Source organism: Schistocerca cancellata, chromosome 5 (genome assembly GCF_023864275.1).
Source record: "Schistocerca cancellata isolate TAMUIC-IGC-003103 chromosome 5, iqSchCanc2.1, whole genome shotgun sequence".
In the NCBI taxonomy this organism is placed as follows: domain Eukaryota; kingdom Metazoa; phylum Arthropoda; class Insecta; order Orthoptera; family Acrididae; genus Schistocerca; species Schistocerca cancellata.
This window is the reverse complement of record NC_064630.1, coordinates 827,047,508-827,075,471: the sequence shown is the minus strand read 5'-3', so window position 1 is coordinate 827,075,471 and position 27,964 is coordinate 827,047,508.

Below are 27,964 nucleotides of genomic sequence, written 5' to 3'. Positions count from 1 at the left end.
CGGAACAGTAAACAGCCCTCGCGCACGTCCGCGCAGCTGCCGCCTGCCCCTCCCCCACGTGTCCCGCACCAGCGTGCAAATGCAGTGAAATCATGCCCGCGGTGTGCCCTTAGACATTCGCGTGAGAACTGCCCATCACGCCAAGCTATTTGCTTTTTCTGTCATAAGAAAGGACATGTTCAAAGTGTTTGCCAGAAAAAGCTCCGATCGGACACTCACAACTATTCCAGGCCCTTTGGTTAGCGCCGAAATCGAAACAAGAATACTTGGGCTCATGAACCTTCGCCCATGGAAATTCATGTAGTTAATGCCACTCCACCCAGTGCTTCTCTCTCTAACAGTGACTGTGTTCGTCCCACAAAAAGTGTGCGTCGACGTCGACGGAAATCCCATCACGTCGCACGTGATTCTGTACCAGTGTGTGTTCACGTTGCACAAAACAGTCGCTCTTGTCGTCAGCACGACAATAAACATTTGGAGAATTGGAAATTAATGGCAACGTGATACCATTCCAGCTCGATACCGGAGCTGCAGTTTCATTGCTCAATAAAGACACGTACAAACAACTGGGCACACCTCCGTTGCGTGCCGCAAATGTTAAGTTACATAGTTATTCTGGACAGCATATCCTTGTGTTAGGACAGTGCAGCCTTTTTGCAACATACAAGGGACAAACAAAACTTGTGTCATTTTACGTCCTTCGTTCTTCTTCTGCAGTGAACTTGTTTGGTTTAGATTTATTTCAGTTGTTTAACTTGTCTATCGTAAATCAGGTCCTATCAGTGAACCAGACTGTGCCTTCAGCCAGCGTTTCTCGTCTATGTGAAGAATTTGCAGACATTTTTGCACTGGGCCTTGGTTGCGCTAAGAACTATAAAGCACATTTGGAACTGAAAGTGAACGCGCAACCGAAATTTTTCAGAGCGCGCAATGTTCCCCACGCATTGCGTGATGAGGTCGCAAAAACATTACATGAATTGGAATCACAAGGTGTAATTGAACGTGTGCAGGCTTCTCTCTGGGCATCACCCTTAGTAATTTTGAAAAAACCTTCCGGAAACTTGAGACTTTGCGTGGACTTCAAGGCAACAGTGAATCCACAACTAGTGACTGCAACTTTTCCTTTACCCCGCCCAGAAGATCTTTTTGACAAACTGTGCCCAGGAAAATATTTTTCAAATTTGGACCTAGCAGATGCGTACTTGCAAATACCGGTGGACGAAGAATCCCAGCGTGTATTGGTGGTTAACACGCATCTTGGATTGTACCGATTCAACAGACTGCCATTCGGGTGTGCATCCGCCCCTGCGTTGTTTCAGCAATATTTACAAACTGTTTGTGCGTCGGTCCCTACTGCAGCAAACTATCTGGACGATATTGTGATCTCCGGAAAAACAGAAGACGAACATTTAGACAATCTCCGAACGTTATTTCAGGTCTTGCGATAAAATGGTCTTCGCTTGCGGAAGGACAAATGTGTGTTTTTTGCTCGTGACTTACCATATCTGGGACATGTACTCAATGCCCAAGGGATACATCCCAGTCCAGAGCACCTCCGTGCCATACAAGACTTGCCTTCGCCGCAGAATTTGAAGCAGCTACAGAGTGTGCCGGGTAAAATAAATTATTACCATCGCTATATCCCCCATGCCTCTTCCATTTCATCTCCGCTTCATCGCTTACGCCGTAAAGGTGTTCCGTTCGTCTGGTCGACAGAATGCGAACGCGCCTTTAGCCAGCTGAAATCGGCGTTGCTTTCTAATACTTGCCTTACGCCATTCGATCCCCGGAAACCCCTTTTGTTGATGGTAGATGCATCGGATTTCGGGATCGGTGCTGTGCTTGCGCACAAAGATGGTTCGCATGATCGCCCTATTGCCTTTGCGTCCAAATTGCTCTCGTCTGCGCAAAGAAATTATTCCCAGATCGAGAAAGAAGCTTTGGCTCTCGTGTTTGGTGTTACAAAGTTTCATGATTTCTTGTATGGTCGTCACTTTACCATCATCACAGACCACAGACCTTTGACCTCGCTTTTTCATCCGACCAAGCCTGTACCTCCGCATACAGCGCAGAAATTCATTCGCTGGTCTATTTTCCTCTCGCTGTACTGCTACGATATCTTGTATCGGTCCACTGCTAAGCACGGAAACGCCGATGCGTTGTCCCATTTGCCTTTTGCTGAGGATAAAGCATTCGATTCCTCCGAACTTGCTTGCATGTTCATTGATGCGGAAGCCGATGACGTGGTCGAATCGTTTCCGATTGGTTTTCGTCGTGTAGCTGCAGCCACAGCTGCCGACCCTGTCCTTGCTACCGTTTTGCGTTTTGTTGCTAGGCAATGGCCCTTGTCAAAGTCATGGATCGAGGATCCGTTGGTTCGCAGATTTTTTGCTCACAAGGAGAGACTTTTTGTATGACGTGGTGTTTTGCTGTTGCGTTCTGATAATGATCAGTCCAGGGTCGTGGTCCCACGTTCCTTACAGTCCTCTGTCTTAAAGCTTCTCCACCAAGGACATTGGGGTATAGTGAGAACGAAACAACTTGCTCGTCAGCACTGTACTTGGTTCGGAATCGATGCTGCGATTTCAAATATGTGCTCTTCTTGCATGGCGTGTGCCGAACAACAATCCGCACCACCGCGGAAATTCTTTGCATGGCCAAAAGCCACTTTCCCTTGGCAACGCTTACACATCGATTTTGCTGGCCCATTCTGGAATGCTCGATGGTTGGTTGTGGTGGATTCCTTCAGCAATTTTCCTTTTGTTGTCCGGCTGTCTTCCACGACGTCTTTTGCCAATATCCAAGCGTTGTCCGCTATCTTTTGCACTGAAGGTCTTCCACAGACTATTGTTTCTGACAATGGCCCACAATTCATGTCCGCAGAATTTCAGTCATTCTGCAAGGCCAATGGTATTCAACATCTGACGTCCGCGCCGTTTTCGCCACAGTCCAACGGTGCCGCTGAACGTTTGGTCTGGACTTTCAGGTCACAGATGTTTAAGTTGAAAGAGTCACATTCTCGGGAGGACGCGTTATTGCTCTTTTTGTCTTCGTATCGCTCTCAGCCCCGAGATGGTCGCTCACCGGCTGAGTTGCTCCACGGTCGTCCTCATCGAACCTTGATGTCTTTGCTGCATCCGCCGCATCAGGTTCCTGTGCAGCGGCAGACACCTGCTTTTGCTACAGGGAACGTTGTATACTATCGCAAATATCGTGGTTCACGGCATTGGCTCGCAGAGCGCATTCTTCGCTGCCTCGGCCGCGCGATGTATCTGGTTTTGGGGGCCTCTGGTGAGGTGCGTCGGCATCTCAATCAGCTGCGCCTCTGTCGTCGCACGGGATCTGCCGCTCCCTGTCTGCTTTCAGCGACGGTGCCGTCCGGTCAGCGCCCTGGGGACCCATCTACTGGCTCGCTTCATCCCCAGGTGTTACCGACGCTGCCTTCCATTTTGCCCCATGGCGTCGCGCCGCCGCCGCAGCCCCCGCCGGCGCAGTTCGCGGTGGACGCGTCGCTGCAACCGCCGGACGCCTCCCTGGGTCACGCGCCGCCGACCGCTTCCCGTGACCAGTTGTCTTCCGCCATGGAACTCTTGCCCGCTCCGGACCATCTGTCGTCTTCGCCAGTCGGGTGCTCCGACTCGATGGAGGTCGACCCTTCGGCCCCTCCTGACTATCTACGGGCGCATACACCGCATGTTGGCGTGCACCCTGGACTAGGTTTCCAGGCGTTTCCTAGCTTCTCTCGGACCGAATGGCCGGGTGCGGGTGGCACAGCCTCGCCTGTTGTTAGGCTCCCCATCTCGTCGCATACGTCAACATGGGGTCCTCCCCACGGCGGGCGGAAGCCTTATAACACCACCGTTCGCCGATTTGCGGGGGAGGAATGTGGTGTCACCGCCAGACACCACACTTGCTATTTGGTAGCTTTTAAATCGGCCGCGGTCCGCTAGTATACGACGGACCCACGTGTCGCCACTGTCAGTAATTGCAGACCGAGCGCCACCACACGGCAGGTCTAGACAGACGTAGTAGCACTCGCCCCAGTTGTATAGCCGACTTAGCGAGCAATGGTTCACTGACAAATACGCTCTCATTTGCCGAGACGATAGTTAGCATAGCCTTCAGCTACGTCTGTTGCTACGACCTAGCAAGGCGCCGTTACCAGTATCATTTAATATTTATCTATGGATGCCTGTATAATCAAGACCTATGTTCTCCACTTATGGAATAAAGTTAAGTATTACTTCAACAACGTACTTTAATTGCTATATTAATAACCTCGTATTGTTCCAGACCTCACGCCATCCTGCGTGAGCTTAGCGTGCATTTCGGCCTCCTCAAACTACAAGGTGTTGGCACTTCTGCCAACACTTCAGGAAGTATAGCAGACAAGATCTCTGTTTCCCAGCCTATGAGGCAAGGTTGCCACTGGCAGTGGTTATGTATGCCATTTTCATGGAGCCACTGTTACACAGACTACAATGTAGGCTGCAGGAACTTACGTCGAGGGACCATGCCTTTGTATGCTGTGCGTATGAGGACCATGTGGTATTTTTAGTGCGTACACCAGACAATGTCCAAAGATCGCTGAACTGGGCCATTGCCTGAAGCCGCTTGAACTTGGAGAGGTTGGGGGTGATCGTCATCAGCAGTGGCAGTGGCTTCTCAGAAGGAGAGCTTGGCTCTGGGCCCACTCTGGGATACGATCAAATGTTTGGAGGTTATCTTTACATGTGACAGTCGATGGAAGACACACCTTAGCTTCACGTGTCTCCTACAAGTAATACATATGGATGTCCATAGCAGATTGGTGTGATCTTTGAACATGGTCCAGCAGGTGGCTTATGTCAACGTGTATCTGGCGTCCAGGATACTCCATCTCGCCCTGGGCCTCCTGATGCTGAAGACGATTGCAGGCAGTATACAGGCAACTTTTGGTTACTTCGTCAGTGTGGAAATGATCATCAAAGTACGATACGACATGTTCATCCTCCTTAACACAATGTGCGAGTTAGAGCAGCTGCTTTGTACGTCGGCATGATGATGAAGTTGTGGGACCACTGCCAGCATAGTTTCACAGGAAGTCTAATTAAAGAATTGATCCCCACTTCTCAGGAATCAGCCACTGCTTCAGTTATGTCAACAGTGATCTGCCGAGTCAGTGGCTCCAGCGGGGCTGTAGCGTTTATTGCCATATGGTGCGAGACCATCCCTGAAATCCAATTGAAAGCTGTGTCCCCTCGGTTACTTCGCCAGTACTTCGTTCAGTCAGTGGACCTCTTTTCGATTCTGACGCGAGAGCGGCCAGGTATTTGGTGGACAACCGCAGATATATGAATCGTCAGAGACTCCATTTCATACTTGTGGCCAGTTCTCCGTTATGTCCCCCGTACTATCTATCTGATACGGATGAACACCGTCTAGAATGTGGGTCTGCTGTAGCGTTATGGAGGTTGACGAGACTGATGGTGCCCCTCATTCAGCAAACAACCCCTACAGCAGTGACCCCAGCATCACTTCTTATCCGAGGTATGATGTTTTATCCGGATACAAAGATGAACGCCATGATATGGTTGAAAGTTTGGCCACGTTGTATCTTTATTGTGATGATGACAAACACTTTCTCGATTTTTGGACCTTCCTATTGGAACTATTCACTCTTCTACGACGCGACTCGTGCTGCTTGCAATACTTTGCTAATTATCTGGGTAGTGTCTTCTTAGACCCTCCCCACAGTTGGGGTGTGCCGCGTATGAAAAGTTAGTCTTATGTGCAAGCTACGAAACAGACTGGGGCAAGTGACAGAACCATATAAGACCTTTCTTCGTGCAGACGTGGCTGGCCCTTATGGCAGGTTTGAAGGATCCATGGACACTTCATCGATAATAGGAGTAGGTGTAGGGTCAGCTATTGGTTCCGTCACTTGGGTGGCCTTAACGTTCTATTTTTTTTTTTTTTGTTTACTTACTTTCTTTACCCTAATAGCGCACCACTGTAAGAATAAAGATGTTTTGTTTGCCTGCCTCCCTGCTCAACACAACAACAAAAGAAAAAAATGTTGGAAGAGGAATATTTTCGCTTTCGGAGGAGAAAAATAGTGATTGCAATTTCGTGAGAAGATTCCGTCGCAACGAAAAACGCTTTTCTTTTAATGATGTCCAGCCCAAATCCTGTATCACTCATGTAACGCTCTCTCCCATATTTCGCGATATTGCAAAACGTGCTGCCTTTCTTTGAACTTTTTCGATGTTCTCCGCCAGTCCTATATGGTAAGGATCCCAAAGCGCGCAGCTGTATTCTAAAAGAGGACAGACAAGCGTAGTGTAGGCAGTATCCTTAGTAGGTCTGTTACATTTTCTAAGTGTCCTGCCAATAAAACGCATTCTTTGATTAGCCTTACCCACAACATTTTATATGTGTTCCTTCCAATTTAAGTTGTTCGTAATTGTATTTAGTTGAATTTACGGCTTTTGGATAAGATTGATTTATCGTGTAACCGAAGTTTAACGAGTTCCTTTTAGCACTCATGTGGATTATCTCACACTTTTCATTATTTAGGGTGAACTGCCACTTTTCGCACGATTCAGATATCTTTTCTAAATCGTTTTGCAATTTGTTTTGATCTTCTGATGACTTTATTAGTCGATAAACGACAGCGTCATCTGCAAACAACCGAAGACGGCTGCTCAGATTGTCTCCCAAATCGTTTATATAGATAAGGAACAGCAAAGGGCCTATAACACTACCTTGGGGAACGCCAGAAGTCGCTTCTGTTTTACTCGATGACTTTCCGTCAGTTACTACGAACTGTGACCTCTCTGGCAGGAAATCACAAATCCAGTCACATAACTGAGACGATATTTCATAAGCACACAATTTCACTACGAACCGCGTCTGTGGTAGAGTGTCAAAAGCCTTCCGGAAGCCCAGAAATATGGAATCGATCTGAAATCCCTTATCAATAGCACTCAAACCTTCATGTGAATAAAGAGCTAAATGTTTCACAGGAACGATGTTATTGACTGTGTGTCAATGGACCGTTTTCTTCGAGGTAATTCATAACGTTCGAACAGAATATATGTTCCTAAATCCTGCTGCTTATCGACGTTAACGATATGGGCCTGTAATTTAGTGGATTACTCCTACTACCTTTCTTGAATATTGGTGTGACTTGTGCAACTTTCCAGTCTTTGGGTACGGATCTTCCGTCGAGCGAACGTTGTATATGATTGTTAAGTATGGACAGTCGGGACCAGAAGACTTGCTTTTATCAAGTGATTTAAGTTGCTTCACTACTCTGACGATATTTACTTCTACGTTACTCATGTTGGCAGCTGTTCTTGATTCGAATTCTGGAATATTTACTTCGTCTTCTTTCGTGAAGGCATTTCGGAAGGCTGTGTTTAGTAACTCTGCTTTGGCAGCACTGTCTTCGATAGTATCTCCATTGCTATCGCGCAGAGAAGGCATTAAATTGTTTCTTGCTGCTAACATCTTCACATACGACCAGAATCTCTTTGGATTTTCTGCCAGGTTTCGAGACGAAGTTTCATTGTGGAAACAGTTATAAGCCTGTCGCATTGAAATCCACGCTAAATTTCGAGCTTCTGTAAAAGATCGCCAATCTTGGGGATTTTGCGTCTGTTTAAATTTGGCATGTTTGTTTCGTTGTTTCTGCAAAAGTGTTCTAACCCGTTTTGTGTACCAAGGAGGATCAGCTCCGTCGTTTATTAATTTATTTGGTATAAATGTCTCAATTCCTGTCGATACTATTTCTTTGAATTTAAGCCAAACTGGTCTACGCTTATATTATTAATTTGGAATGAGGGGAGATTGCCTCTCAGGAAAGCGTCAAGTGAATTTTTAACTGCTTTTTTGAATAGGTATATTATTCACTTTTTTTTCGAGGATTTGGGCATTACAGTATTCAATATTGCTACGACAACCCTGTGTTCACTAATCCCTGAATCGGTTTTTATGCTCGTTATTAACTCAGGATTATTTGTTGCTAAGTGATCAAATGTGTTTTCACAACCGTTTACTATTCGCGTGGGCTCATGGACTAACACACATCAAATTGGTGAAAAGGATAAGATGACACTGGGAAGATTATACTGAACATTAATTTATCTGTATTAACAGTGTTAATATGAATTTAGTATCCTTGCTGCGGGTAAATTTTGTTTCGTAGAAACAATATTCAGTAACATATCAAGCATGATACAAAACTTTTTTTTGTCTGATTAACGAAGTTAGTTAGTACTGGATGTTGCATTTTCAGTAGCAAATGTGGTGTCACCGCCAGACACCACACTTGCTAGGTGGTAGCCTTTAAATCGGCCGCCGTCTTTTAGTATACGTCGGACCCGCGTGTCGCCACTATCAGTGATTGCAGACCGAGCGCCGCCACACGGCAGGTCTAGAGACACTTCCTAGCACTCGACCCAGTTGTACAGCCGACTTTGCTAGCGATGGTTCACTGACAAAATACGCTCTCATTTGCCGAGACGATAGTTAGCATAGCCTTCAGCTACGTCATTTGCTACGACCTAGCAAGGCGCCATTACCAGTTACTATTGATGCTTTAAAACATGTACCGTCAAGAGCGATGTTCACCAATTATGGAATAAAGTTAAGTATTCCAGCAGCTACGTACTTTATTACTAGTCTCAATTCCTTTAAGTGTTCCAGACCTCACGCCAGCCTGCGTGAGCTTAAACGCGTGCCTTTCGGCTTCCTCCTAGTGGATTGGCTGTCTTGCCAGTCCACAACAGTAAATAGAGTTTAAAGCTGCAAAAACAAGTAGTCAGGTTGGGTGTTTCCAGAAGAGCTTGCTGCATAGTAGCGACGCTCTGACATGCGTAGTGTGTAATGCAGACATGCTCGATTTTGTAAATTACATAATAATAATTTTACTGCTATCTCCTCAGGCTGATTCCTGTATTAAGACAATTTTTATTGCCATACAAACTTAATATACAAGGAAGGTTAATCACAACTGCAGAAGTTTGCTCCAATATCGGCGATAAAATAAAATTACATTAAAGATAACGACAATGGCACTTGCGTACCGAATTTCGCTGCGATAAACAGGTATTACGAAAGTCAAGTGATAAGATATACTCGATTCAGATGCTGAGGTCATCACTTCTCAAGTGTGTAGCGGAGCGGATCTACGAGTACGCTGCGTGAGCCGAAGTAGCTTCTGCTGGGAGAATGCGAACGGGAAGATTTTAAATGAAACGAATGTATCAAATTTGTAGCAGTTAAGGCAGAGACCAGAATGAGACATGTACATTGCAAGAATCCTCGGAAAGTGGCTTATAGAAGACTCGTTTGACCACTACTTGAATATTGCACATCAGTCTAGGGTCCGCACCAGATATGGTTGATAGCGGAAAAGACCATGAACATAAAATTAGCGAGATCCAAGCCCATACGGAAGCTTACCATAAATCGTCCTTCCCGCTTTCCATCAGCTCCTGGAACAGAAGTAGGGGCAAGTAACAATGGTTCATGAAGCAGCACAACCCACCTTCCCCTCCCCCCCCCACACACACACCCCCACGACATACACCGCAAGGTGGCCCGTGAAGTAGTGATGGAAAAAGCAGGAACCTGCAAAATTATCCGCAGAAAATCTGTGGAAGAAATTAATAATTACCCTGAGCCGCAAAATTGTGCCAGTTAGAATAGTTTTAACGCGTGGTACTAAGCAGCTTGCAAATACTTGAAATACATTACATACTTTTCCTGACAAAATAAAACTGAAACACCCAACAGACATGATCAGATGTCAATACAACTTTGTACAAGTACACCCCATCGGCGGGCGAGGAAGCTACACTTCACTGTGCCAGATGGAACAACTACCAGAGTGCGTTAGTGTTGCTCGTGTTTAGTGCTGTTACCAGGTCTGGATGGGCACCCAAGGGAGGGTAAAGGACACGACAGTGCTGCGTACACGTGTGAGGCAGCGTTATCAGAGAGTGGGCGGGCGTCGTATCGGCTCTCCACTTGGCCGGATTGTCGAATCGCGAAGCACCCGCGTTTGCCGATAGTCGACTGCAAGGCAACGTGGGGGCGGTCATACCGATTGCTAAGGATCCAGGCGAGCACGTATGACCGCCGGAAGGGAGGCTCGTGGCATATCGCACTAAGAACACCCTAATTGCTGCACACCTGGGACTGCCATCTCAGACTCTTGGAGAATTCTGAGTCACCCTACGCCATTAATAACAAACTATCAACGGCCGGATACGGGATTATCGTCCCACGCTTAGGCCGCCGTTAACCGCACAACACAAACGGCTGATTCTGGGATGGGGCCCTGACCGTAAAGGACGGGGTGCTGGCGAACGGCGTAGCACAGTGCAGTGTTCAGTGGTGCATCGCGGTTCTTCGCCGCCTGTCGACGGCAGGCGAACGTGGCGTCGACCTGCCGAGAGTTCGCATCCTTCCACTTTCTCCGAGAGGCACAGCGGCGTTACAGCTGGCGTCGTGGTGTTGGCAGCCAACGGACGTGGCCTCAGGGCACGGATGGCAGCGGCCGAAAGAACCCTGGCGGCACGGACGTGCTGCGTCCTCATTTGTTGCCTCCCACGCGACAGTACTGTGGTGGCATTTTTCAGCAGGACAATGCTCGTCGGCGAACTGCACGCGGTCATTCTGCTGAGGTTCTCCCGTGGTCAGCTAGACCGCGGGCTTGCCCCATGAGAGGTTACGACACCCTCCCCAACAGAACAAATGCACGCCAGAAGGGGTGAACGCGCACTGCCGTGCGGGTAAGTAGCTTCGTACGGTCAAGTTCTTTGCAAATTTCACTCGATTTTGTAATCAGTGAGATAACGTCGCATACCCTCTAACCTGTCAAGTTTCATTTCATTCCTGCCTCACCTTCTCGGCGCTTCAATTTTTTGATAGGCAGTGTGTATATATAATTGCTGTACACTGCAAGAAAGAGAAGAGACCAAATACAAAATACTACTGCAGTAGAACAGAATTTCTGACGGTATTCATCGTAGTGTAACTTGAACACAAATTCACAGAGTACCAGGCACATTTAATGAAAGCTACTGCCTTCCAGGCGCACGGATTTTGCAGAACTGATACCGGGAAACATAGTTCAATTCCAAAACTAGTTGTTGCTGTGATCAACTTCTACGCGAACCACGCATTTTCGAACATTACTGTTAAAGCAGGCGCACTAAACTAATGTCGAATTGACGGATGTATTTTTATGAAATCTTCCTTCGAAATAATTTTTCTATTACTCTTTAGAAAGTTGGTTGCATTTCGAATTTTTTAGTGAATCTTTTAACCTGGCTACAAAAATAAATATCATACCTTTCCAAAGTGCAGTATATGTTCGAGGAATAACTTTACGGTGCGAGTGCCTACATCTCTTTCATCTACAAAGATTTGGTTGGAAAGTGTCTGATCACTCTGCACTCTCCATGAATCAAGCGAACGTTACACAGATATTTAGAATTGTCAATATGTCCCACATATAGAATACACGTTTTAAGAACATTTCTCGCACAATATTTTTATTAGTGATATCATTATGACAAAAACCACTATTTTGGAATAATTTTGCATGACATATACTATTTAATGAAGTTATGTGCCACGAAACTGAAAAGAATAGTACACATAATGGATCTGAACCTATACCGTCGCATCATAACCGTGAATTACACTGAAGCGCCACAGAAACTTGTTGTAACAGTTCTGTTACTAATTGTACATATTGTACATTTTACATAAGATAACTTTTATTGAAAGTTTCGTACAACTGTATCTTACTGGATGTTCTGGTTCGGAGAACGGCAGCTGTGTCGTTTGCGTAGCCTTCTGCTGCGGCAGCGGCGGCGGCGGCGGCGTCTGATTACGCGTAGCGGTGTGTATCTCGTGTCGCCGTCTCGCCCAGTTGACTGGAGACGCGCAGCGCGAGTTGGCCCGTTTACTTATTGCGAGCGAAGTCGTGCATCGGATGGTGATACCTTGGATGTGGCGTCCCAGTGTTTCTCTTCTCTAAGCGGCCGCGTGTGTTGTGCGTCGGCCAGCGGAGCGGCGCGGCGGGGGAAGGTCAGTGTCGCGGACTCGAACCACGGACTCCCGCTAGCCAGTCTTCGGCTGTCAGGTCTTCATCCCAGCTCACAGGTGACTGCTGATGTGAGGCCGTCTCCTTCCCGTCCTCACGAGTCACCCGGGTACGTAAAGATCAGACTTCAAATACCTTTTAACTTCTGTCTTCTGGCGCCGAGTCTGCTGCTTGCTATTCCATTACAGCGGCGGACTTGGTGCGTCTGTGCATGATGTAGTCTCTTCTTGCATGACGGTCTTCAGCACGGAAACTGACTTAAAACAACTGCTACGCTTCTTCACTTCTTCGTCTTCTTCGTCGCTCGTCTCCGTCTTCGTCTCCGTCTCTCGTCTCCATCTTCGTCTCCGTCTTCGTCTCCGTCTTCGTCTCGTCTTCCTCTCCGTCTGTCGGGCCCACCACGTCTCGCGTATTTATTCACTTCAGTTCACTGGAGGTGAACGACTTCACAGCCATTGCCTCTTCTGTCACGTTGAAAAGCTTCTCGAAGAATCTTAACGTCGGTCATTGGCTCTTGGAATGTAGGCGAGGGCCTTTGCTCACATGCGACAACTGAGAAACACGTGAGCCGGTCGGGCGATGCCCTGACGGCTGAATCGACAGCGCCCGCTTATGTGGAACTTGCTGACTTCACGGTCATTGTCTCTTCTATTCTGCTGTTCTGCCCGCTGAATGCCAGTATGTAACTCTCTGAACTAAACCAAGTTTTTCATTTATATTCTAATTTCTGCTTCTCTTTGATTTCACTAATTTATTTACTTAAGTACCACTCAACATTGTGTAGGCATGCATATTCGAATACAGAGATATGTAAACAGGCAGAATACGGCCCTGTGGTCGGCAACGCCTATATAAGACAACAAGTATCTGGTGTAGTTGTTAGATAGGTTGCTGATGCTACAATGGCAGGCCATCAAGATTTAAGTGACTTTGAAAACTGGTGTTCGTCGGCGCACGAGAGTCGGGACACAGCATCTCCGAGGTAAAGGTGAAATGGGGATTTTCCCATACGACATTTTCACGAGTATACCGTGAATATCAAGAATCTGGTAAAACATCAAATCTCGGAAATCGCTGCAGTCGGAAAAAGATCCTGCAAGAAAGGGACCAAGAACGACTGAAGAGAATCGTTCACCGTGACAGTAGCGCAACCCTTCCGCAAATTGCTGCAGATTTCAGTGCTGGACATTCATCAGGTGTCAGTGTACGAACCATTCAACGAAACATCATCGATATGCGCTTTCGAAACCAGGGCCCACTCGTGTATCCTTGATGACTGCACGACACAAAGCTATACGCCTCGCCTGGGCCTGCCAGCACCGACATTGGACTGTAGTTGACTGGAAACACGTTGCCTGGTTCCGAATTGTATGGAGGGGATGGACGTGTACTTGTACGGGTATGGAGACAACCTCATCAATCCATGGACCCTGCATGACAGCAGCTGGTGTAGGATCTGTAATGGTGTGGGACGCGTGCGGTTGGAGTGTTATGGGACCCATGATACGTCTAGATATGACTGTGTCAGGTGACACATGCGTAAGCATCCTGTCTGATCACTTGCATCAATTCATGTCAATTGTGCAAAATAGTTCAAATGGCTCTGAGCACTATGGGACTTTAGAGCGGAGGTCATCAGTCCCCTAGAACTTAGAACTACTTAAACCTAACTAACCTAAGGACATCACACACATCCATGCCCGAGGCTGGATTCGAACCTGCGACCGTAGCTGTCGCGCGGTTCCAGACTGTAGCGCCTAGAACCGCTCGGCCACCCCGGCCGGCAAACCTTTTCAAGAATAAACTATCGAATTTAGAAGGATTTCAAAGCAGAAGAAATAAGAAATAGGAAACAACATGGAAAGAAGAACGAAAAGACAACATGTAAGAAAATGACGGGATACTTGAAAAAATAGGTAACAGCAACATAGAAACAGAGCAATTGACGCTGTTACGTGGTCCTAGTTGGTAAATACAAAAATAACAATAATAATAAACTAATATTTGAAAACTATGATAAAGCTACTACATTGTTCAGTGTGAATATCTGCAGGAAACAGGCGTCACATTGAGCGCGCAGCACCTCAACACTCGGCTCCGGTGTATCCTCCAGAACACTGACGCAGTGCCCTGCGCTGAGAGTGCCCTCAGTTTGCCACAGCGGCTCTGGTCTCTGAGCCGAGGTACAGCCTCGAACGGCAACGCAATAGCGTCCAGTTCTCTATCCACGAAATACCTTCGGACTAAGCCGCTCTCCTCGCGGATGGCACACCTAGTAATATCAAAACAGTTTTATGCCAATAAAACCGCTCACAAATTCAACGGAAACATTTACTGAACTAATGTAGCATCATAAAAGTGTAACTATGAAAGAAGGAAAAGCGAAGTTATAAAGGGTGTTGTGTACTCCAATAACATAAAGCCAGTATCACACAAAAGACTTACATGTACGATACTATACACAGCCAATTTACTGATATCTCACTCGAACTGGAGCATTACTCTCGGAAGAAAAGATTTTCTCTTCAGAAAATATGACTCTGCTCCAGTCAAAGGCATGCGGTCGCCTTTTGGTACATAGTGAAGCGTTACTGTATGGTAGCTCTTCGGTATAAAGGTCCACTACCTTTCAACCCCCTCCTCACAGTTGTTGCACTGCCAGGGAGTTCAGACTTACTTTACTTTTTCGTGTCCGGAGATTTGTTTCAAAGCCTTTCAGTCCAATGTCGGGCCAAGTCCAATGTTTCTCTCTTCTCAAGCTATAGTTCTTCAAGGGTACGCCTTGTGGGGCAGATGGAACACTGTAGAAGGTGTTCCACATCCTGAACTTCACCACAGTCGCATTTGTTGTCTCCTTCGTCCTTGAAGCCCCATTTGACTAGGTTTGCTTTAACTGGTGCTACGCCTGTTCTGATGCGGTTCAGTGTTCTCCAAATCTTCCAGCTTGATGTACTGCCGCTGGGTATTTCTCGTGAGGCAGGGCAGTCCTTCGGAGGCTCGTTCAATTCACTAGTGAGGAATCTCTTGCGGGATTTAAGTCTGCTACGTCCACACGAAGAACCATGCAGCGGGTGGCGCTCATCGAAAATTTTTCTGTATGTTCGTGCGCAATTCTTCGGGATTCAGGAGATGAGAATCCAGCTGCTTTGTATATTTTCCCAAGTGGAGTGGGTTTCATGTATCCTCTTGTTAGCCTGCATGTTTCATTAAGGACTGTAGTGACTTTTTTGGCATGTATGGATCGAGACCATACAGGGCACGCATATTCTGCCGTGGAGAAGCAAAGCGCTTGAGCAGTTGTTCGTAATACAGTCGGACTAGCTCCCCATTTACTATTCGTCAGTTTTCTTAAAATATTGTTCCTGGCAGCAACTTTTTGGCAAGTTTTTTCACAGTGATATCTGTACGTCAGTGATCTACCCAGCACGGCACCTAGGTATGTTGGTTTGTCCGTATGGTCCAGTTTGTTGCCATTCCAGGTCACGTTCAGCTTCCTGTTTGCCTGTTTTGTGCGGAGGTGGAAAGCGCTAACCTGTGTCTTAGATGGATTTGGTTTGAGGGAGTTCTCTTTATAGTATTCAGACGTTAGATGTAGCGAACTTTCTAATTTCCCTTCTACTTCCTCGAAGCTATTTCCTTGCGCTGTAATGGCCAGATCATCGGCATACAAGAGCCCTGGGCGAGACCGTTCTTTTGTCGACGCCATCAGCTTTTTTTTTTCGTCCAGCATTACATAGAACTGTCTGTTTTGCAGCAGAGATTCAATGATTTTTGTGAACTGATGATCCTTAAATGTACAGTACAGTTTTTCCACGAGCTTTCTGTGGTTGACGGTGTCGTATGCAGAACTTAAGTCCACCAATGCTACACCAGTTATTTGTTTGTTTTCAAACCCTTCCTCTATGTGTTCTGTGAGTGCTAGGATTTGACTGGTGCATGATTTCCCGGGTCTGAATCCAGCCTGTTGGGGAATGAGCTTTTGGTCTGCGATATTTGCTATGCGGTTCAGGATTATTTGTTCGTACAGTTTGTACAGATGGCACAGGAGTGCTATTGGGCGGTAGTTCTTCGGTTGACCTGCGTCTTTCCCAGGTTTTAGTAGCGCCACTACCTTTGATTTCCTCCACATCTTTGGGATCTTACACGTTTTTGAGCAATGATTAAAGAGCTGCAGGATCCATTGCTTGGCACTAGGTCCGAGCTGTTTGATCTGTTCCACGTATATATCGTCGACTCCCGCTGCTTTCCCGTTTTTCATTGAGTTCATTCCATGATTAAGATCTTTCATGATAAATGGTATTTCGAACATGCTTGACTCTTGACTCTGAATTCTGCTGATTTTTATTTTCTGACATTTCTCGTTGGGTTTTCCATTTAGTAGGAGCTGATGGGCAATTTGATTGGGTGTTACTGAAGAGCATTGTTTAGCTGTCCCAAAGTCACAATTAGTTTTTTTATTAAGTTCCCAGCGACTTTGCTACTGTGGGTCATATCCATTCTTTCCAGAGTTTCGACCCATTTCCTTTGTCTTGATTCACTAATCATTTCCATTAGTGTTTCTCCACATTGGACCACTTCTTCATTAAAGAGGTCCTGTTCGTAAAGCATTTCGTACTCCCTCAGAATGTTCTTTGACTCGTCAGAGAGACCTGGGATGAAATGCTCTCTGCAGCCTCGGGGTATGTGTCTTCGCGAAATCTTTTGTTGGGTCTCTACGAAAGTTTGATAATTTTCTGGAACTGGGTGTAGATTTTTTTATTTCTGCATCCAGTTTCACAGCATATTCTGTCCATTTAGCTTTTTTTAAAGTTGAAGCGTCTGCGGAATGGTATTTTCGTTGTTCTCAAAAGCAGCGTATATTTGGATTCCGATAGGTCGGTGTTGAGTTTTAGGAAGAGGTGCGTATGCAGTTTTTAAGCATCGGTCTTCCACGTTTGCGCTTACAAAACAAATATCAGGGTTGTATTCGCGCTTCCAGATTTTGCTGCTGAACGAGCATGGTAGCTTGGGATCATGGATCAGGGATAAGTTGTTTATTTCCGCCCACTGCTCTAATTTATGTCCGTTGTCGTCTGTATGTTTGTAGCCCCATGATGTGCTGTGGCCGGCCGGTGTGGCCGTGCGGTTCTAAGCGCGTCAGTTTGGAACCGCGTGACCGCTACGGTCGCAGGTTCGAATCCTGCCTCGGGCATGGATGTGTGTGATGTCCTTAGGTTAGTTAGGTTTAAGTAGTTCTAAGTTCTAGGGCACTGATGACCTCAGTAGTTAAGTCCCATAGTGCTCAGAGCCATTTGAACCATTTGATGTGCTGTGGCAGTTGAAGTCTCCTAAGATGAACTGTGTTTTCTGGTTGTTGAAGATTGGCGGCAAAGTCAAGTTGAACTTATCTCTAGGAGGCTTGTATACTGACGTTACGGTGAAGGTGCTACACTCGACAGTCAGTTATTCTATGTTATTGTACGAGGTGCATTCAAGTTCTAAGGCCTCCGATTTTCTTTCTAATTAACTACTCACCCGAAATCGATGAAACTGGCGCTACTTCTCGACGTAAGCGCCCTGCAGACGTACACATTTTTCACAACGCTGACGCCATGATTCCATGACAGCGGCGAAGGCTTCTTTAGGAGTCTGTTTTAACCACTGGAAAATCGCTGAGGCAATAGCAGCACGGCTGGTGAATGTGCGGCCACGGAGAGTGTCTTCCATTGTTGGAAAAAGCCAAAAGTCACTAGGAGCCAGGTCAGGTGAGTAGGGAGCATGGGGAATCACTTCAAAGTTGTTATCACGAAGAAACTGTTGCGTAACGTTAGCTCGATGTGCGGGTGCGTTGTCTTGGTGAAACAGCACACGCGCAGCCCTTCCCGGACGTTTTTGTTGCACTGCAGGAAGGAATTTGTTCTTCAAAACATTTTCGTAGGATGCACCTGTTACCGTAGTGCCCTTTGGAACGCAATGGGTAAGGATTACGCCCTCGCTGTCCCAGAACATGGACACCATCATTTTTTCAGCACTGGCGGTTACTCGAAATTTTTTTGGTGGCGTTGAATCTGTGTGCTTCCATTGAGCTGACTGGCGTTTTGTTTCTGGATTGAAAAATGGCATCCACGTCTCATCCATTGCCACAACCGACGAAAAGAAAGTTCTATTCGTGCTGTCGTTGCGCGTCAACATTGCTTGGCAACATGCCACACGGGCAGCCAGGTGGTCGTCCGTCAGCATTCGTGGCACCCACCTGGATGACACTTTTCGCATTTTCAGGTCGTCATGCAGGATTGTGTGCAGAGAACCCACAGAAATGCCAACTCTGGAGGCAATCTGTTCAACAGATCTCTCCACTTTCTCGATCATGTCGTCAGACCGGTTTGTGGGAGCCCGAGCGCCATTATCATACATGTACACTAGGAGAATGTCTGTGACAACATCCTCGGGACATACAGTATATTTGCAGTTCATGACATACAATCTTTTTGCTGGTTTCTCTACGACGAACTATGGTAACAGACTATAAAATGAAAAACCTACTTCCCTAAAACATGGATTCTATGTGATACATGCAGAATATAGCTTTCGGAAGATGTATAGCGTGCACTGTTCACATCCAATCACGGTGCAGAAATTATACTATGCCTGCATCAGTCCTATATAAAATAATGGTTTGTAACGGAGAATACCTGTCACGGGGAAACAGATAAACGTATAGCAGCGTCGTTTGACATGTGAAATTATACGTCATGCCACGACTGACTCTCATTCAGATGTACACTCAGGGATTGCAGTGCCTCACAAACATCTACCTCTAACTTAGAATCATCTTAGTTGTGTCACAAAACCTGCATTCGACTCGTATACAACCGTCTCAACCGACCACTTTTTCTACTGATGCACCCTGCAGTTTTGCACATGTTATTTTTCCAATTTAAGTCAGAACTGAGCAGAAGTCAGAGACAGCTATTTAAACCACATTCATTGACTTGATAGTTGACTGCTGTCTTTGATGCTTTCCTGGAAAAGCCTCTAAACATACTTGCGTCTGCGTTAAAGGATGACAGAGAGTGGAAAACCGCGCCTTCTGTGTGTCTCTCAGAGCTCTGTCTTGTTGCTATTAACAGCAAACCTATTGGTCATCAGAGGACTTCCATCTCATGTGTTGTGTAGCGTGACCATCCTGTTTCGACACATTCTCCTAAACGTACCTACAACAACATCTCCTTCTATCTATAGATAGACGGAGCTGTAATGACGTGCGATTTACTGGTAGACAGATGATAGGGTGCATCAGTTGTGTCACAAAACCTGCATTCGACTCGTATACAACCGCGCCTTCTGTGTGTCTCTCAGAGCTCTGTCTTCTTGCTATCGTTAACAGCAAACCTATTGGTCATCAGAGGACTTCCATCTCATGTGTTTTGTAGCGTGACCATCATCTGTCTACCACTAAATCGCACGTCATTACAGCTCCGTCTCAACCGACCAATTTTTCCACTCTCTGTCATCCTTTAACGCAGACGCAAGTATGTTTAGAGGCTTTTTCAGGAAAGCATCAAAGACAGCAGTCAACTATCAAGTCAATGAATGTGGTTTAAATAGCTGTCTCTGACTTCTGCTCAGTTCTGACTTAAATTGGAAAAATAACATGTGCAAAACTGCAGGGTGGCAGCGTAGAGTCAGGGGGGCAGTTGCAAGATGCATAGGGGCTGTCTATGAGCAAGATTTTACTGTAGTAGTTAGGTTCGAAAAAGGTGCCTCGTTTCGAGATATGAGAATGCCAGAAATATAATTCACTAGTGACTGTAATCATTGAAAGACTTCTCCATAGGATCCTACGCAAGTATGTGGTTGAATCGAAAGACTTGATTCCAAATCACAGACATCATCTCTACCGGAAAGTGTAGCACTAGAGATATGGAAAGCTAGTGTACACATCTTACGACCTCAATTAGCACACCATCTACTGTTTGTGATCCTTCTCTATCAACCATCGCCTATATCCCAGTGGATACATTGCAGAACCTCTGACGTGGCATCGTTACAAATACTGGAGAATTACCTAGTGGCAGCATGAGGGAGCTGCAAATACCGGTTTCATATCGTGTTCCTTAGCCGAATCACTTACTAAATTCGGTCAACAACGTGTAACCGCACTGTTGGTCTGATAATATACACTCCGGTGATGACAGCCTGTATTCAGTGTCGCGCTATTTGTCTGTAAAAACTGCTTCATTCGGAGATAATGCCATACCTCGATTTATAAGGCTCGTATAGGTTTTGACGTGGATATCGTTAGCGGTGCTTCTGAGCACCTGTAGAACCAAGACCACTTGTGACATTAACATAGTCGTTGGGATCGTGTTTTCAACATCTGGTGGTTTGTAAGACGATTGCGTCTCTCTTTCTAAGACACTGTGGTGCCGCTCGAAGAAAAACTTATGAGACATGTCCACCCATCGCTTATTTTCTCTCAGTATTGTTGCATATCGCCAGCAATCGGTTATCGGGGAAGTATTAGTAGTAGGAGAAGCGTGATAGTTTGGCCTTGGGCATCAGGCTTATATATATATATATATATATATATATATATATATATATATATATATATATATATATATATATGTTGTTGTTGTGGTCTTCAGTCCTGAGACTGGTTTGATGCAGCTCTCCATGCTACTCTATCCTGTGCAAGCTTCTTCATCTCCCAGTATCTACTGCAACCTACATCCTTCTGAATCTGCTTAGTGTATTCATCTCTTGGTCTCCCTCTACGATTTTTACCCTCCACACTGCCCTCCAATGCTAAATTTGTGATCCCTTGATGCCTCAAAATATGTCCTACCAACCGATCCCTTCTTCTAGTCAAGTTGTACCACAAACTTCTCTTCTCCCCAATCCTATTCAATACCTCCTCATTAGTTACGTGATCTACCCACCTTATCTTCAGCATTCTTCTGTAGCACCACATTTCGAAAGCTTCTATTCTCTTCTTGTCCAAACTAGTTATCGTCCATGTTTCACTTCCATACATGGCTACACTCCATACAAATACTTTCAGAAACGACTTCCTGACACTTAAATCTATACTCGATGTTAACAAATTCCTCTTCTTGAGAAACGCTATCCTTGCCATTGCCAGTCTACATTTTATATCCTCTCTACTTCGACCATCATCGGTTATTTTACTCCCTAAATAGCAAAACTCCTTTACTACTTTAAGTGTCTCATTTCCTAATCTAATTCCCTCAGCATCACCCGACTTAATTTGACTACTTTCCATTATCCTCGTTTTGCTTTTGTTGATGTTCATCTTATATCCTCCTTTCAAGACACTGTATATATATATATATATATATATATATATATATATATATATATATATATGTGTGTGTGTGTGTGTGTGTGTGTGTGTGTGTGTGCGTGTGTGTGTGTGTGTGTGTCTGTGTGTTTTCTGACATGTGCAAAGAAAGTGACTATGTCTAATCGTGAGGAAAGCTATTGATCTGAGGTGGAATACTGCGATAGCAAAGGGAGTGGAAGATTTTTTTTTTTTACTTGGAAAAGTATGTCAAGTCATGGTCCAGATGGTCCAGATATTTCTGTTTCCGGAGATACAGGCATCACCAGGGTGTATCACTTCACTCATTGTCGAATGTCTTCCAACTGAGGCTGTGACGGTAATATTTAATTGTAAGTATAGCGATCAAATAAATACGTAGCCAGTTTCCTACGATGATTCTGTCTGCGGGTGCACGGCGCGCGGCGGCTGCGGCCTGTGGCAGCAATGATTCACGTTTCCAGCTAATGGCAGGAGCTGTCCGAATGGAAAGGCCTGTAGGGGTACAGGGGATGTACCTGACCTAACCGTTTCGTCCTCTAGATGGCTGAAGAGAGAATTAATAGTATGTAGTGGACAGTCTTCGTGAACGCGTATGTTCTCCACGGAAATTTGAGAAGATGCAATATGGACGTGTGTCTGAGCTGGACCGTTATTCCCTCCCACGTGAATTGTCCAGTCGACTGCTTCTGCACATCTGCCATCTTTATTTGGTTGAGAGAACATAGATTGTGGTACGTGTTGTGTGCATCTAGCAGATTAAGGCGGATGGAAGACATATTTACTGGTTCTCTAGACATAAGAATCACCTTATTTGACCTTGTAAACTATAAGGATGATTTGGAATCTGTTATATCACCGACGTCGGTATTCGCGAGTGGAAACCAGATTCCTCTACTTTTTTCGAATTTTCACGTAAAGGTCTTCGCAGACGAGATAAGTTTCTAGTTACTCAGTGGTTTACAGCCCGCTCCACCTGTCTAAAGTTTTGAGTTTCTAGAGAAATAATTTCTATAAATATCTCCACGAATGTACTGCACAAGAGGTACTGCAATGCAACCGATATTGCTATGTTCTTGATATCGAGAAGCATTGCGAAAATGGTATGATATTCTGGCAAAACATGTGAAAATATATATGTTCTTGTAATCCCAGAGTCTGGAGATGGGTGTAGAAAGCAAGAAAGCAGGTAGTGGTCAGAAAAAGTAATACCTTTGTGCCGAGGGGAACCGAGCCAGCCTTTGTAAAGCAGTTCTGTGAGTGACCTCGGTCCACTGAGAGTGCTCTGGTCAGTTGTCGGGCAACTGTGTGTGTGGGGGCGGGGGCTGTGGTGGATGACCGCCCGACCTCGCCGGAAAGTGGTCAATATCTACTGTAGTATACACGGTGCGTGTGCTTATGCTGTCTGTCTTCACGGTATATGTACGAGTGTGTGGCGGTCGATAGCTATATGCATGATGCAGAAGTGGCCATTTTGTATGAGGCAGGATACGAATTATATCGGTTTCACGCAGTAAAATTCAAGCTTCCCTCTTCAGTGGCAGAGCAGTGTAATTGGGCAAGTGTCTTTCCATTTTTGACGATCCGTAGACCACTATCGCAGGGTTTAACTGTCAGTTCTATATGGCGATCTGTACAAATAGTTTTGCTGCTCAAAGTCTCATCTGTAGAAAAAAAAATGGTGGGCAGTTCTCCCGCACTGGCAGCAGCAACAGTTTGGCAGCTGAGTTCAGTAAGAGCCAATCAGAATGCTCCATTCAATCACGAGACATCCTTTCTTCTGGGATGTAGGAGCCTATACATACGGCCAGAACGTTTACCATTTCGGAGACGTTTGTTGAAAGTAAGATTTCCATGAAGGTTAACACGTGAATCTTTAGGACCATCACGAGCAATGCATTAGGCGTTATTCTCGAGTATTTTTGTAAATGGGTCCTGTTGGGACCAGAATTTATATGCTGACAAATACAGAAGCAGCTACAGCAACAGCAAAAGCGACCAAGAACTACTTCTGTGGCACTTTACTGTTTCCAGGAAAGGTTGATATTTAATGGATGGGCTGTCCCGTTAGGATCGCGAGGAAGAATGCGTCCTGTGTTATTCTGGGAAGCATTGCAAAAAATTTCTGTATCTCCTCCAGAGGGAGACTTCACTCTCATTTACTTAGACATGTGACGTCAGTATGTCACTGACAATCTTTTAGCTGCGTTTCAGACTGTGAGTCGCTCGGCAATTAGGTCACTGCAGGACTGCAGGTACAAAGGCACCAGCAATGGTGGTTAGGGAAAGCCGTGCGCACGGCTGGAGGCATCTCACGTGTGGGACAGCCGCGCTCTTGTCACGTGACGTGCATGCCTTGGGGCCTCTGTAGGGGACAGTTCGCTGATACATCATGGTTGAATTTATTAACGATTATTCCTATGCGCTTTTATGTGCAATGAGTGTTTGTGCACTGCATTATTTCGGCTGTTTAATCGTTGTGGGCGTGTTTGCAGAGCATTATACAGGCATTATGCCGCCAATTTTATGTCTAGTGAACGTGTCTGTTGCATAACTTTGCGAACATGTCTGTGGGTTGTGCAATGCATTATTTCGAATGTTTACAATTGGTGAGCGTGTTTGAATATCGTTTTACGAGCCTTATTTTGACACTTTACGAGTTGTTTCCGTGTCTGTACGTCAGTGTACTCCATTATTTCGGTGATTAACGAGTAGTTTGCAAGTCTGTAGGATATTTACTGTGACCCGAAGCACCCCAGGGCAAGTTTTTTGTATCACCATAATAAATATACTATGTGAAATCTTCCCTAAATAAATTGTTCAAACTTACCACTGAAAAAATAAATACACTCCTGGAAATGGAAAAAAAACACATTGACACCGGTGTGTCAGACCCACCATACTTGCTCCGGACACTGCGAGAGGACTGTACAAGCAATGATCACACGCACGGCACAGCGGACACACCAGGAACCGCAGTGTTGGCCGTCGAATGGCGCTAGCTGCGCAGCATTTGTGCACCGCCGCCGTCAGTGTCAGCCAGTTTGCCGTGGCATACGGAGCTCCATCACAGTCTTTAACACTGGTAGCATGCCGCGACAGCGTGGACGTGAACCGTATGTGCAGTTGACGGACTTTGAGCGAGGGCGTATAGTGGGCATGCGGGAGGCCGGGTGGACGTACCGCCGAATTGCTCAACACGTGGGGCGTGAGGTGTCCACAGTACATCGATGTTGTCGCCAGTGGTCGGCGGAAGGTGCACGTGCCCGTCGACCTGGGACCGGACCGCAGCAACGCACGGATGCACGCCAAGACCGTAGGATCCTACGCAGTGCCGTAGGGGACCGCACCGCCACTTCCCAGCAAATTAGGGACACTGTTGCTCCTGGGGTATCGGCGAGGACCATTCGCAACCGTCTCCATGAAGCTGGGCTACGGTCCCGCACACCGTTAGGCCGTCTTCCGCTCACGCCCCAACATCGTGCAGCCCGCCTCCAGTGGTGTCGCGACAGGCGTGAATGGAGGGACGAATGGAGACGTGTCGTCTTCAGCGATGAGAGTCGCTTCTGCCTTGGTGCCAATGATGGTCGTATGCGTGTTTGGCGCCGTGCAGGTGAGCGCCACAATCAGGACTGCATACGACCGAGGCACACAGGGCCAACACCCGGCGTGATGGTGTGGGGAGCGATCTCCTACACTGGCCGTACACCACTGGTGATCGTCGAGGGGACACTGAATAGTGCACGGTACATCCAAACCGTCATCGAACCCATCGTTCTACCATTCCTAGACCGGCAAGGGAACTTGCTGTTCCAACAGGACAATGCACGTCCGCATGTATCCCGTGCCACCCAACGTGCTCTAGAAGGTGTAAGTCAACTACCCTGGCCAGCACGATCTCCGAATCTGTCCCCCATTGAGCATGTTTGGGACTGGATGAAGCGTCGTCTCCCGCGGTCTGCACGTCCAGCACGAACGCTGGTCCAACTGAGGCGCCAGGTGGAAATGGCATGGCAAGCCGTTCCACAGGCCTACATCCAGCATCTCTACGATCGTCTCCATGGGAGAATAGCAGCCTGCATTGCTGCGAAAGTTGGATATACACTGTACTAGTGCCGACATTGTGCATGCTCTGTTGCCTGTGTCTATGTGCCTGTGGTTGTGTCAGTGTGATCATGTGATGTATCTGACCCCAGGAATGTGTCAATAAAGTTTCCCCTTCCTGGGACAATGAATTCACGGTGTTCTTATTTCAATTTCCAGGAGTGTAAAAGAACTCATGTTTCTCTCTGCTGCACCTGGATGCAGACTGAGTCCTTTTTCCAGCCATTTTTCCCCAGACCGCCATTTTGGATTATGTCACAGGAGAGACGACAGCGTCCCATGAAGGCGGTACTGTGTACTGGGTCAGCTGAACTCCAGAAAATAAATGCAGTTGCGGTCTTGCTGCGCCGACTCGGTTACTATTACTGGAGGCTCTTGCCCAAACAGTCTCTCAGCCTCCAGCTGAGAATCTAGATTAGCCAGCATCTCAGGGATGAAGGCTCTGAGACAAGAAAAAAAAAAGCAAGGGCTGTAATACCAACTACAGAATAAAACTGCGTCACATACTAAAATTACAGCAATGAGCTTTTAAAAGCCTGGTAGTGTGCAGGTTTGCCTCTACTGACAACGGCCTAAACAAATACTGTCATATGTACTAAAATTACGGGGTATACATAGGTAAATTGAATGATTAGAACAATTGACTTGCGTGGTAGACTGTTCTGGCGAAGGCGTTTGCTGCTCCCACTGCTGATGCTGTCGCTGGCTGAACTCTTCATCTTGTAATGTAAATGAGTAGCACACACAAGCGACCAAGGGGAGGCTGGGGATGCTGGTAAGCACACAGTCAACCACTCAGGTGAACTGACGATGTCGGAATGAGAGCGACTGCACATCGATGAAGGTTTGTATAACCTCCACTCCCTCCACCCGACATTTAACCTGGGGAGCCAATAGGAGTGCAGCATTCTACTCCACCTGCAGATGAATGCTGGCCTGAGCATGCAGGACAAGTTGATGCTTGTCTGGTTTTGACACACTAGTGGATCCAGCCATAAAACCCCACTCTGAGGCGAACTGTGTCCACAACAACAATGTTTAACAACATTATTTTTTACATGATACAGGATCATCTTCACACTTTTGACACTAAAAGGGAACGAAGTGGGATGATTTCACAAGTGTGCCGCGATCTGTTTAGAGTCCGTGTTCAAGTGTGGAGGTGGCGGTATTCCTGAGAACAAAATTTGTGATTACGTCACAGACTGTTTATTCTTGTGTCATCTGCGAAGCTCTCTCTCTCTCTCTCTCTTTGTCCAGCGGCACATTTAGTTCCTGTGACCAAGTTATGTATATGAGAATGTTCCACACATTGCTCACACACCAGATGTAATAACTTCCAAAGCAGGGAATGGGAAGGACAGCTGCGGGTATTTCCAACACAATAGGAACTACGCGACTGCTTCTTCGGCTACCACACGGCCCACAACCGCCCTGCAGCTACTGCATGTCCTCTTCTAGCAGGCACGGAGACTCCTGGGGCAGGGAGCTCGGAATATTACCTTTCTTCCAGTGGGACACAGATACTCTGGGGTGAACATCTTGGCTCTTGTGCTTCGGAAGACTGGACTTTTACTGAACGACCTATAGTTGCAACACATGTATTTAGCAGAATTAGTTGCAAGTTCATTATTTGATGAAGTGCATTCATCTTCACCAAATATATATCAGAGCTATGGACACAATCCTCGGCTACATGATTACAACTCCAGCACAGACACCTCAACCATTGAGCACAGTAAACAATTATGCCTATCCTCCTAGTCTAGCAGCTAGACGCAGACTGAATCCTTTTCCCACCATTTTTGTACCAGACCACCATCTTGGGTTACATCACAGGTGGGGAGGGGGAGAGCCAACAGTGCTCTCTGGTCATGGTGTTGTGAACTAGGTAAGTTGGACTCCAGAGCTCATGGTGAACACACAGGATGGAACTACCATCTTTGACAACTCAAATTGCTTAAATCAGCAAAGCTTACTTACAACCATCCTATCTGACAGCCCAGCACAGAGTCCTTTTCCAGCTGATTCCCAGATAGGGGCAGAGAGGGGAAGGGAACTATGCATACAAAATAAAGACTCACATCCATCCTAGCTGGCACCCCATCGCAGACTGAGTACTTCTCCGACCAGTTTCCAGATGGGGTAGGGGAGGGGAGAGGGAGGGGCGAGGGGAGGGAGGTGGGGTTAGGTTAGTGGAGTAGCCCAATACACCTATTTTCCCGACATATTTTGTTTTGTGCAATGGTGTCACTGTGCTGTTGCCACATCTATGGCCGCCATATTGGATCCGCCATCTTGAATAAATTTGGCAACAATGCCGAGTGGGGCCATGCCTTCTTTGCCCTAGTGCTAATGTCGCACTCGTGGACCCTGGCAGCTCCAGGAAAATGTGGAGGGTGCGCCATGAGCAAGCGATTGCTGGTCGA